Source organism: Cetorhinus maximus, chromosome 5 (genome assembly GCF_964194155.1).
Source record: "Cetorhinus maximus chromosome 5, sCetMax3.hap1.1, whole genome shotgun sequence".
In the NCBI taxonomy this organism is placed as follows: domain Eukaryota; kingdom Metazoa; phylum Chordata; class Chondrichthyes; order Lamniformes; family Cetorhinidae; genus Cetorhinus; species Cetorhinus maximus.
In genome coordinates, this window is record NC_135883.1 from 131,038,657 (window position 1) to 131,049,008 (window position 10,352).

Below are 10,352 nucleotides of genomic sequence, written 5' to 3' on the forward strand. Positions count from 1 at the left end.
CAGACTAACTGGCCTGTTTTCTCTCCCCCTTTTTTTTGTATAGCGGGGTTACATCCGCTACCTTCCATTCCAGCATCTTGGGAATTTTGGAAGATCACAACAAGCGCATCCATTATTTCTGCATCCACCCCCTTTTGGAATCCTAGGATGTAGGTCGTCAGGTCCAGGGGATTTGTCAGCTTTTAGTCTTTCTAATTTCTCCAGCAATTTTTCTTTAAGTTCCTCACTCTCATTAGACCCTTGGTTCCCCAGAATTTCTAGTGCATTTTTGTGACTTCTCATAGGAAGTCAGGGCAAAAATTATTTGTGGAATGTGATGTGGACCCAGCTGAAGGATCGTCGTGGATAGATTGTCTAACTGAAAAAAAGAGAGAAAAAACAATTTGGGATCCTTTTTATTTCATTTTGCTGTTCATTGCAAACTCATTTTGCAGTTGTTTTCTGGAAACTCAACAAGTTGCTTCGGCTTCCTGAGGTAAAGGGGGCTAAGCTAACTGCTGATATTTTCAGAGAGAATCGGGAGATGCTGGGCAGTATCGTCCCAGATTTGCACTAAGTGACGTTTTGCTTGCCGGCCGCGATGGTGGCTATATCATCCCAAACCCTCCACGTTAATTATGCATTCTCGGGAAACATGCTGTTTCCGTGGCAGGCTGGCTCTCAGTCGCCCGCCACAAACATACGTATGAATTTACAAACAAGGAGCAAGAGTAGGCCATTCAGCCCCTTGAGCCTGCTCTGCCATTTAATAAGATTATGACTGATCTGATAGTAACCTGAAATCTGCATCCCACCCACCCCCGATAACTTATCACCCCCTTGTTTACCAAGAACCTATCCACCTCTGCCTTAAAAATATTCAAAGACTCTGCTTCCACCACCTTTTCAGGAAGAGAGTTCCAAAGGCTCACAATCTTCTAACTGAAAAAATGTTGCCTCATCTCCGTTTTAAATGGGTGACCCCTAGTTCTAAAACAAAAACAGAATTACCTGGAAAAACTCAGCAGGTCTGGCAGCATCGGTGGAGAAGAAAAGAGTTGATGTTTCGGGTCCAGACCCCTAGTTCTAGATTCTTCCACAAGAGGAAACATCCTCTCCACATCCACCCTGTCAAGACCTCTCAGGATCTTATATGTTTCGATCAAGTAACCTCTTACTCTTCTAAACTCCAGCGGATACAAGCCTAGTCTGTCCACCCTTTCCTCATAAGACAACCCACCCATTCCAGGTATTAGTCTAGTAATCCTTCTCTGAACTGCTTCCAAAGCATTTACATCCTTCCTTATTTAAAGTTCAGCCCCGTGCACACCTTTCAGTGTTTCCAACCCATGACTGCTGGAAAGGAAACATGGCCCTGAAAGGCAAAAAGTCTGCAGCCCCTAGGTTCAATGACACATCCCTCGAGCGCCTTTTGGATGCGGTGGATGAACTAATTTTCTCCCCTTGTTTCTGCAGGCACATCTGCCAAACAGCTGACAGAGTGCACAACCCAGGGCCTCCAGTCAAGCCCCAAAGAAACCTATGAAGAGGAATCTGAAGGCATCCTCCTTGAAGTCCCGTCACAGCGCTCACCCACACCCTCCACCAATGCAGAGACACATACCTCAGTGGGGCCTAGCTTTAGAGTAACCTCGGGATCACAACCTGGTGAACATCTCGCACTGTCTGATTCACAGCAGGAGGGACTTCCCAGGTGTCCGGCACTCAGAGGACTGCTGGAGGCCAGAAATTTGCTGAGTCCAACTCAGATGACGAGCCTCTGGATTCGGTCATGTCACAGTTGCTGGAGCTGCAAAGCCAAGCTCGGGAACGTCAGGAAGGGATGTCCGCTGCACTCCTCAGATTGCAAGGCACGATGGAGGAGTCTGCCTGCCATCAGGCTGAAGTGATAGCACTGGCATGCCAACGCACTGAGATCAACACTGATAGGATGGCGGCCGCCATGGAGATCTTGGTCCAGGGTGTTGCTCCAGCAAATTTGGCCTCCACAATGTGTACGTGAGAGGGGTGTGGGGCAGCTCAATCTCACTCCAGCTACCCCTTCTCCTCAAGGAGTCATCCAGGGGCCCTTGGGCACACATAGGGAGGAGGATCAACAGTGCGCGATCTGGGGCCATCCACCCAGGTGACTCTGGGAATGTCCGGACCATCCGAATCCCCTCTTCCTGTGACCCCAGCAGTTCCAGCTCCACAGCTCAAGGAGTGTGCCTCTGTCACAGAGCAGGTCCCTGAAAGCAGGCCAGGGCGCTCCAGGTCTTGGCCCTCCAGAGTTCGATAGTCATGGTCATCACAGAAAGGGTGTAGCAGTGAGCAGTCTGCCTCCACTTCCGCTGTGGATGTCCAGGAAGCACCAAGATGTAGCAACAGGGTTAGGAAGGTTAAGAAGATGTAACTCTTTTGGAGTCAACCAAATAAATTAAATTAACAAAATCAAGGACAAAATAAATATAGCCTCTAAATTAGGGTAGCTGTAAAACCAAAGACAAAATTTAAAGGAAACTTACAAACATCAAACCAAAATGTGATTAAGAGGGTCGATTATGCACCCCAGCCCCCGCAGTGCCCACTGGGCATGGAAGGCCTCAACAGTGCCGGCAGACACCACATGCTCCCTCTCCAGTGACACCCGGCCGCAAACGTAGCCGCAGAAGGGCAGACAGTCGGGTCGGACAACCCCCTTGATCGCCCGCTGCCTGGACCTATTAATGGCTAACTTGGCCAAGCCCAGGGGCAGGTTCACGAGGAATTCCTCCTCCCTCCCGGTCCCCCTCCGCACCGTTAAGAAGATGTAACTCTTTCAGAGTTAAAACAATAAACTAAATTAACACAATAAGGGATAAATCAAGCACAGCCCCTAAGTCAGGTCAGCTGTAAAATCAAGGAAAAGCTTTAAAGGAACCTTATAAACATTAAACCAAAATGTGATTAAAGGGGTCAACAAAACACCCCAGTCCCCGCGGTGCCCACTGGGCACGGAAGGCCTCGATGGTGCCGGCAGACACCGCGTGCTCCCTCTCCAGGGACACCCGGCCGCGAACGTAGCCGCGAAAGAGGGACAAACAATCAGGCGGGGCTCCCCCCTTGATCGCCCGCTGCCTGGACCTGTTAATGGCCAACTTGGCCAAGCCCAGGAGCAGGTTCACGAGGAGTTCCTCCTCCCTCCCGGCCCCCCCTCCGCACCGTTAAGAAGATGTAACTCTTTTCGAGTCAAAACAATTAACTAAATTAACAATAAGGGAGAAATCAAGCACAGCCCCTAATTCAGGTCAGCTGTAAAACCAAGGACAAAGTTTAAAGGAAAACTTACAAACATTAAACCAAAATGTGATTAAAGGGGTCAACAAAACACCCCAGTCCCCGCGGTGCCCACCGGGCACGGAAGGCCTCGATGGTGCCGGCAGACACCACATGCTCCCTCTCCAGGGACACCCGGCCGCGAACGTAGCCGCGGAAGAGGGACAAACAATCGGGCGGGACTCCCCCCTTGATCGCCCGCTGCCTGGACCTGTTAATGGCCAACTTGGCCAAGCCCAGGAGCAGGTTCACGAGGAGTTCCTCCTCCCTCCCGGCCCCCCTCCGCACCGTTAAGAAGATGTAGTTGCACAGCCTGGGCATGGGTGCTAATCACTTGTATATAATGCTCACTATTGTCAATAAACTCCCAAGAATGTCTCTCTACTGATGGAACTTGCAGTGGGAGGGGGAGGATCCAGTTGTCATGATCCATCTAGGTACCAATGACATAGGTAGAACTAGGAAAGATGTTCTGCAAAGTCAGTATGAGAAGCTAGGTACCAAATTAGGAAGCAGAACCTCAAAGGTAATCTTTAGATAATTACTTGAGCCACGTGCAAATTGGCATTGGGCAAATAAGATTAGAGAGATGAATGCGTGGCTCAAAGACTGGTGTGGGAGAAGTGGGTTATGGTTTGTGGGGCACTGGCATCGGTACTGGGGAAAGTGGGGGATGAGAAATGAACGTCAGAGAATGGCAGGAAAGGACAGAGAGAAAAATACTAAGAATACATCAGCAGCCAAGACTAGATGTTACAAAGGCAACAAAAAGACAAAACTGAAGGCTATATATCTGAATGAATGTAGCATTCATAACAAAGTAAATGAAGTGATGGCCCACACTGAAGTAAATAAATATGATCTGATTGCAATTACGGAAATGTGGCTGCAGGACACAAAGACTGGGACCTTAATATTGAAGGATACATGACATTTAAGAAGAATAAGAAGCTAGGTAAAGGTGGAGGGGTAACACTGTTAATCAAAGAGGGCATTGGTGCAATAGTTAGAGATGACCTTGGTTCAGGAGTTCAGGATGTAGAACTGGTTTGGGTGGAGATGAGGAATAATAGGGGAAGTAAGTCATTAGTGGGAGTGGTCTACAGGCCCCCGAACAGTAGCCACAGTATAGGACAAAGTATTCAAGAGAAAATGTTGTGTGCTTGTGATAAAGGGATGGCAATAATCATGGTTGATTTTAATCTACACATAAACAGGAAAAATCAGATTGGCAGTAGTAGCCTGGATGAGGAATTCAAAGAATGCTTTTGAGATAGTTTCTTAGAGCAGCATGCCCTGGAACCAACCAGAGAGCAGCTTATATTAGACTTGGTATTGTGTAACGTGACATGATTAATTAATGACCTCAGAGTAAAGGCACTCCTAGATAGCCGCGACCACAATATGATTAAATGTTACCTCCAGTTTTAAAGGGAGAACACGGGTCTAAGACTAGCAACTGAAACTTAAATAAGGGTAACTGTGGGGATGAAAGTTGAGCTAGCTAAAGTGAACTGGGAAACTAGGCTAGAGGATAGATCAAGAGAGAAACAGTGGCAGACATTTAAGGGGATATTTCAGAGTATTCAGAATAAGTACATTCCTACTATAAAGAAAAATTCTAAGGGGAGGACCCACCATCCATGGTTAACCAAGGACGTTAAGGAAAGCATCAAACTTAAGGAAAAAGCTTACAACTCCACAAAGGTGAGTGGCAGGACAGATGATTGGACAGAATATAAAGAACAGCAGAGAATGACTAGAAGGTAAATCAGGAGGACAAAGTTAGAGTATGAGAGGAAGCTAGCTGGAAATGTAAAAATAGATAGCAAGAATTTCTACAGGTATTTAAAAAGGAAAAGAGTAAGTAAAGTGAGTGTTGGTCCTCTAGAGGGTAACAGTGGGGAGTTAACAGTCGATAATAAGGAAATGGCAGAAGAAATGAACAAATATTTTGCTTCTGCGTTCACTATAGAGGATACAAAAAACATTCCAGTAATAGCTGTAAATCAGGAGGTGAACAGGAGAAAGGGACTTGGTGAAATTGAAATCACTAGGGAAACGGTACTGAGCAAATTGATGGAGCTGCAGGCTGGCAAATCTTCGGCTCCTGATGGACTACATCCTAGGGTCTTAAAGAGGTGGCTAATGAGACAATTGATGCGCTGGTGTTAATTTTTCAAAATTTGCTAGATTCTGGAAAGGTTCCATCAGATTGGAAAGTAGCAAATATAACCCCTCTATTCAAGAAGAGAGGGAGGCAGGAAACTATAGGCCAGTTAGCTTGACGTCTGTCGCGGGGAAGCTACTAGAATCAAGCATTAAGGAGGTTGTAGCTGGGCATTTAGAAGAGCTCAAGGCAATCAGGAAGAGTCAGCATGGTTTTGTGAAAGGAAAACCATGTTTAAACAATTTATTGGAGTTTTTGAAGGAGTAACATGTGCAATGGATAAAGGAGAGCTTGTAAACGTCCTGTGCTTGGAGTTCCAGAAGGCATTTGATAAGGTGCCACATCAAAGATTATTACAGAAAATAAAAGTGCATGGTGTAGGGGGTAGCATATTAGCATGGATAGAAGATTGGCTGGCTGGCAGAAAGCAGAGAGTATGCATAAATGGGTCTTCTTCTGATTGGCAGGATGGTGACAAGTGGAGTCCCACAGGGGTCTGTACTGGGGCCTCAACTTTTTACGATTTACACCAATGACTTAGATGAGGGAAGTGAAGAAATGGTAGCTAAATTTGCAGATGACACAAAGATAGTTAGTACAGACCCCTGTGGGACTCCACTCATCACATCCTGCCAATCAGAGGAAGACCCATTTATGCATACTCTCTGCTTTCTGCCAGCCAGCCAATCTTCTATCCATGCACACCAGCTGCACATTCAGCGAATGGAATCCCTTGCGGTTCATATAGTTGACCGCGCGTTGAGGCAGAGACCTGAGCACCACGTGACTGCAGTTGATGGCAAGCTGCAGCTGTGGAAAACCTGAGATCTGGGCAAATCCAATCGCTCTTGCATCCTGCCTTTTCTGGTTCTAGACGAAATGCACAAAGTTGTGGGCCTTCGCGAAGGTTGCAACCATGACCTCATGGATGCATCTGTGGGTGGAGGCTTGTGATATCTCACAGAGGTCACCTGTGGAGCCCTGAAAGAAGCTAGTGGCATAGGACTTGAGCACTGTGGTCACTTTCACAGCCATTGGCAGCGGATGCCCTCCATGTCCCCGTGGCACCAAATCCTGCTGGCAGATGTGACAGACCAGTTCCCCAGACATGTGCAGTCTTTGGCGACACTGGTTCTTGGTCATCTGAAGGAATGAATGGCGGTGACTATAGACCCTGGGTCTACCTGTGCGCCGACCAGCGATGGCTCGCTGTGATGCTTCAGCGGCGGGTGCAGGAGTCCCAGCTGCCTCTTCTTCCTAAGGGTGCTGCTCCTCCCTCTGCTCAGCCAGGCGCCTCAGTCACTCTCTTCTCCATCGTCTTCACTCTCTGCGTGCCACGAGACAGACAGCTAGTTCATCAAGCTCTATGATCCTGATGTCGTCCACCTGAAGGATGAAAGAGAGAGACATGTGGATTAGCATAGGTGTACTAAGAACCTGTCCTGGTCAAACCTCAAGGCCCCTTAACGTATCCCGGAGAGGGCTGGCCACCACTTGGATGGCCAGATATTAGTGCACTGCATGGCTGCCCGAAACCCCACCTTCCTCTGCCCACTTCACCAAACTGATTGGTGGCAGCCTTGCCCTCAGCTCAGGTGCAGGCATGCTCCTAACCTGCGCTGCAAGGCTGCGCTGTTAGCTTCAATCATGGGGGAGACTGGTCCAAACTGGGATGATGATATTGCAAGGGGCTGTGAGCGCCTCCACCAGTGACTGCTTCACGGCCAGCTTTAGCAAGGAAATTGTACAATGTGCCCAGTTGTCCAACTGTTCTGCAGTCCACTAAAATGCTCTTCAATTTGCAGTCTGTACCCGAGGGGTGAAAATCTCTGGAGCACTCGGTGGCACTTTGATACCTGTGTTGCTTGAGTGAGCAGATAAGCTAGAGGCCTGACTCCAATCATATCATTGCCTGCGCCTGAACTGTCTCAGCTGCAGAGGAATGGTCACTTTATACAAGGTTTCCCTAATGCGCGGTCGCTTCCCTCGCCCACCAATCCCTCTGCGCCACACACATGTTTGTGCGCTACCTTCAACCACAGGGCAGCCTTTGCCCCCCCTCTGCCACCCAAAGCCGGCACAACTGCAAAGCGACCTTTTCCACAACCCCCCCCCCTTCCCAAGGTCGCATCAACTGCAGGGCAGCCTTTGCTCCCCCTACCCTCCATGTTGCCTCAACCACAGGGCAAATTTGCCACCACCCGCACAACACTTGAAATCCAACAGGCGTCCCTCACGAGCGATCCGCAACGTCACTGTGCACTCACCTCCAAGTTGCCCTCAAATTGCAGCCAGCCAAGTGGACGCCTTTTGTATGCAATTGTGGGGGTGGGGTAATGAGTCAGGCAGACTGTCCTTATAATGATATGCTGATGTATCACAATGAGGTTCCCGATGTCCGATGGCGGGGAACATGGCTCGCCTTCGACGGGTTGAGCGGACGATCGCAAACTGGTTACACGACGTTGTGAAACCGATTTTTGGCCTTCTCGCCATATTGTCCGCTCACGCCACCGAACACGCCTGGCACCAGCGGGCATAGACGATTCCGCCCGATACGTTGATCAGTTTGTAAAATCACTATATGGAAGAAGTGACTGGAAAACATTTTATAACATATCAAACGCCCTTATTGGTTTGTAATTGCCAATCTGAGGTAATAATTGGATGGAATCTTCCGCTTCCGCTGAAGTCAACAGGGATTTGAATGGCTCGCCACATCTGTCACGGTGGGGCTGAGTGATTGCAATGGCACTCTGTGCTTTTTTTGTAAAAATTTGTCTAATTATTGAAAAAAAAATGTATTTTCACGGCAACAACAATCACATCCCAGACATTAAATACACAGAGATAAAAGCAAAAAACTGCGGATGCTGGAAATCCAAAACAAAAACAAAAATACCTGGAAAAACTCAGCCGGTCTGACAGCATCTGCAGAGAGGAACACAGTTAACGTTTTGAGTCCATATGGTTCTGTTGAAGAGTCATATGGACTCGAAACATTAACTGTGTTCCTCTCCGCAGATGCTGTCAGACCTGCTGAGTTTTTCCAGGTATTTTTGTTTTTGTTTTGTATTAAATACACAGGTTATGCTATTTCTCTGCAATGTGTGGTCCAATTGTTGTGCAGTAATGGTGGTTCTGCCTGTTATGATCTAATTAAGACGTAAACATTTTGCAGAGTTGTAATTCCAGTTTAGGACTATCTGTCTGATAACTTCCAGAAGTATCCTGACTAAAATTTCCTTGATTTATTAGAATTGATTACATTAATTGAGCATGTGAAGATTGAGATGACATTGATAAATGCCTGAGCTTTAGTCTTATGGTTTATGATGTCATTTGAACCACTCAATGCATTACTTCCCTGCAGCAAACTCCATTCAGCCTGTGTATTGCACTATGTTTAATTATCTGTTATAAGTGTCATAAATTACATTTTCTGAGCAAAGATTTTAAGGTGTCAGCTTTGGCTCATTGGTAGCACTCTTACCTCTGAGTCAGAAGCTCATAGGTTCAAGCCCCACTCCAGGATGCAAGCAATAATCTGGGTTTGCATTTCATTGCACAACTGAGAGAATGCTGCAATGTCAAAGGTGCTGTCTTTCTGATATTAAACTGAAGCTCTACCTGCTCCCTCAAGTAAATGTAAAAACATCCCACAAAACCATTTGAGCAAGAGCAGGGGAGTTTTCCCGGTGTCCTGATGAATGTTTATTCCTAAAACAGATAATCTGGACGTTTATTTCATTCTGGAACCATACTGTGCTCAAATTGGCTGCCTTATAACAGTGACTATACTTCAAAACTACCTTATTTACGTTCAGATGCCTATGAAAGGTGCTATGTAAATGCAGCTTCTTTAAAGTTGTAGGTAATATAATCAGTTGGAATGTAAGTTTAAAAACTCAAGCTAAAGCTATAAACCTATGTAGCTATTTAACTATGTAACCATGATAGTCTCACAATAAAACTATTCTAATATCCTATGCAATTGCCTCCATTGTAACTGAAATTAATTCTGACAGATAGGCCTGAATTTTACCTTTAGTGGGTGCACCCGATTGGAGGGCCCAGGAGCGGCCGGGAAATGGACTGCCGACTGCGATCGGACCCCGACCGTGATTTCATGTTGGTTGGCCAATTAAAGGCCAGCCAGTGTGAAACGCACACTGAAATGCTCAGCACTGCCGGGCTGGGGCGGGAAGAGTGCGGGTGATGACATCACTGCGGGCATGGGTGAGCGCTGCGAGAGAGCTCCCTGAAAGCAGTCAGCTGCCTCAGGGAGCTGCAGACCTGCAAAAGCTAAAATGAAGGTTTTAAAAACTGAAAAAAGTGTCCATACATCATAATCAATGGATGAACCATTGTAACAGTGCCTAAATTGTTTTTAATTTTCATATTAAATTTACAAAATATATTGTCTGCTGAAGGGAGAAGGAAAGCGTATAGGAGTCTTTTTTATTCAAATCCCAGAATCTATGCATTCTCTTTTTTTTTTCGAATTTGCAGTAGTGACATCACTGGCTGGGATTCAATTTTTGAGAGCTGGAGCTTAGTGTGGAATAGTCCCAGATTTTCACAAAGTGCAGTAGACAGCGGGAAAAAAGTTCTTTTACCTGCCGGCTGCAATGGCTGGTTTTCATGCGGTATCGTCCAATTCTCAACTCATTAATTATACAGCTACAGGAAACACACCATCTCGCTGGTGAGTGGCCTCCAATTTGCTCGCCACGCTGCTACCTCACCACTTCCTCACACAGGATATGCCATATTTAAAATGCAGCCACGCGCACGCTTCTTAATGTTTGCAATCGAGGACTGCTCCGGTGAAGACATGACCCCCAAAGCCAAGAAGAGTGCAGCCTCCACCCCACCCCCCTCATTC